Source organism: Octopus bimaculoides, chromosome 6 (assembly GCF_001194135.2).
Source record: "Octopus bimaculoides isolate UCB-OBI-ISO-001 chromosome 6, ASM119413v2, whole genome shotgun sequence".
Lineage (NCBI taxonomy): Eukaryota > Metazoa > Mollusca > Cephalopoda > Octopoda > Octopodidae > Octopus > Octopus bimaculoides.
This window is the reverse complement of record NC_068986.1, coordinates 18,535,358-18,537,645: the sequence shown is the minus strand read 5'-3', so window position 1 is coordinate 18,537,645 and position 2,288 is coordinate 18,535,358. Positions and strand designations below refer to the sequence as shown.

The 2,288-nt window shown below is 33.8% G+C and overlaps 1 long non-coding RNA gene across 1 annotated transcript in view; it reads left to right on the top strand.

Moving 5' to 3' along the window:
* Window positions 1-931, top strand: part of LOC106872301 (uncharacterized) — a 39,423-nt gene extending 38,492 nt beyond the window's left edge. Inside the window, exon 3 of the long non-coding RNA XR_001409754.2 lies at window positions 701-931. This is a non-coding gene — a long non-coding RNA (uncharacterized LOC106872301). The remainder of the gene's footprint in view (window positions 1-700) is intronic.
* Window positions 932-2,288: the final 1,357 nt, after the last annotated feature.

The window sequence follows — 2,288 nt, the reverse complement described above, 5'->3', positions numbered from 1 at the left end:
ATATATATATATATATATATATATATATGTATATGTATATATTATTTATATTATTATATAACTGAACGTCACGCATCCTCTTCCAAGTAAGTTATATATATATATATATATATATATATATATATATACACACACACTAACATTTAAATATTGGGATAAAAACATTTGGGAAAGTAAATGTCGAATGCTGCTCTTGGGACACATATCCACATCTGTAGCAAAGGAACCATTTGAATATTTACATCTATTTTGGAATCCTTATTCTCCCCACCGGGAATCCTATGTTGTTGACGTCACAAGACTTTTGAAACTTCAGGAGAAGATGGTTCAATTCGTGTATTAGAGGGTTGGATCTTGAAGCAGATAAGCAATGAGGTGTAGCGCGAAAATATATACAGATGATGTGCGTTCGAATCCCAACGGTAGCCTCTGAATTTTCTTTTTATCCAAAGGGCTTTACCACAATAATTACAGTCTATCCTCCGAAATTAAAGTGCGTCATGTTCCCTAAAAGATTTACGTAAGGTTCTCTTGAGGTTTTTGTGTGTCGCCTGTTTGTTTATTTGTTTCTTTGTGTGTGTGTGTGTTTGTGTGTGTTTGTGTGTGTTTGTGTGTGTGAGTGTGTGTGTCTGTGCGCGTGTGTGTGTATGTGTGTTTCTGTGCGCGCGCATGTATTTACTCTCTTTTATTTATTTTCCAGATAATTTCTGCTGAATAATCTATTTCAAAAATACGCAACTTGCACATACGTTTCTTACATAAAATTTTAATCGAACATTCCCGAAAAAAAAAAAGTAATAATAATGACAATAACATCGAAAAATACCTAAGGAATAAGAACCCAGGTGCAAATTTCCCCAAGACACCTAATGAAGGCTGGAGGGTATATCAGACGAAACATTGTGTTAACAAGAAACAAGATGAGAACAAATATCCGTCAAATGTAAATAATGTAAATCATGTTCACTTATTCTTATTAAAATAAAGTCAAACATTAAGTAACATTGCTAATGTTTATTTATTTATCCAGGAAATTTTGCATTAATTTCACCATTCTTTTATTTTCGTTCAATGTTTATGTACTTACAATGGCTTGAGACGTGTAGGATACGTTTGAATGATCATTCTTTTCTCAAGTTCATACCAATTCTGCCACAGAATTAATTCAGACAAGGTCGGCTGGCATAAGTAAGCGTTTATGGAAGTACGCTATCCATATGCTCTATTATATTTAAAATATATTTCTTCGTACGTCATTACCAAACCTAAGTCATCGGAGCATTTATTCTGTATATTGACATATGATTAAACATTTCAGTGCGACAATTTACTCTGTAAATGTGCGTAGAATTTATAATAATAAACAATCGATATCAATATCGATACGTAGATATGGCTGAATGGTTAAACTGTTCGCTTGGCTACCATGAGTTCGATCAAATTGCATGGTGCTCTGTTGAATTGTCTTTTCTCGTAATTTACTATTGAACAATATTTTGCCAGTTCAATTTCATAGAATAAACAAGAAAGTGTGTGTTAGTACGTGTTAGTCTTTCCTTTTGTTTGTTTATAGTGCTGTAAATCGGCGTTAATATGTGTGGTATCTTCTTCCATAAACACCAATTTCCATTGAAGGGTGTAACTCATGTTAGTTTCTCTCAGAAGAGAAAGAAAATCTGAGATCGATACTGTTTGCTAAATATTTCGAAGGTTTTTTCACAGTATTTGGCAAACGGTCTAACCGGAATCCCATAGCTGAGATTAGTAAAAGATTAAAACGAATAGAGCAAAAGAAAAGTATGTAAATGAGAGAGGGTATCTTGCCAGTATATCTTTTGTAACTATGTGACAAGAATGTGGTACTAAAGCCAGGCTTGATATCTATATATATATAAATGAGAATGTGTGTCTGTCTGTCTGTCTGCCTGTCTGTCTGTCGGTCTGTCTGTCTGTCGGTATGTCTGTCTGTTTGTCTGTCTGTCTGTGTGAATCCCTAAAACTCGAGAACTACGCAACCAATTTCATTCAAATTTTACACATGCCTTACTTAGGGTTCCAGTTGTGTTTTAGTCAAAAAAAATTATTAACTTCTTGCAGAGTTCGAGCACACGGCAACATAATATCTCCTCCACTATTTAAGTATCACGTGTCAAAAGTGAAACAAAAACACTCATGTCAAATACTTTCACTTTAAAAATGAAACTATTCCACTAACTGAAACAATCACATTTCGATACTGTAGTGACAGATACTTTCACAGAGAGAGAAAGAGATAAAGAGAGAGACAG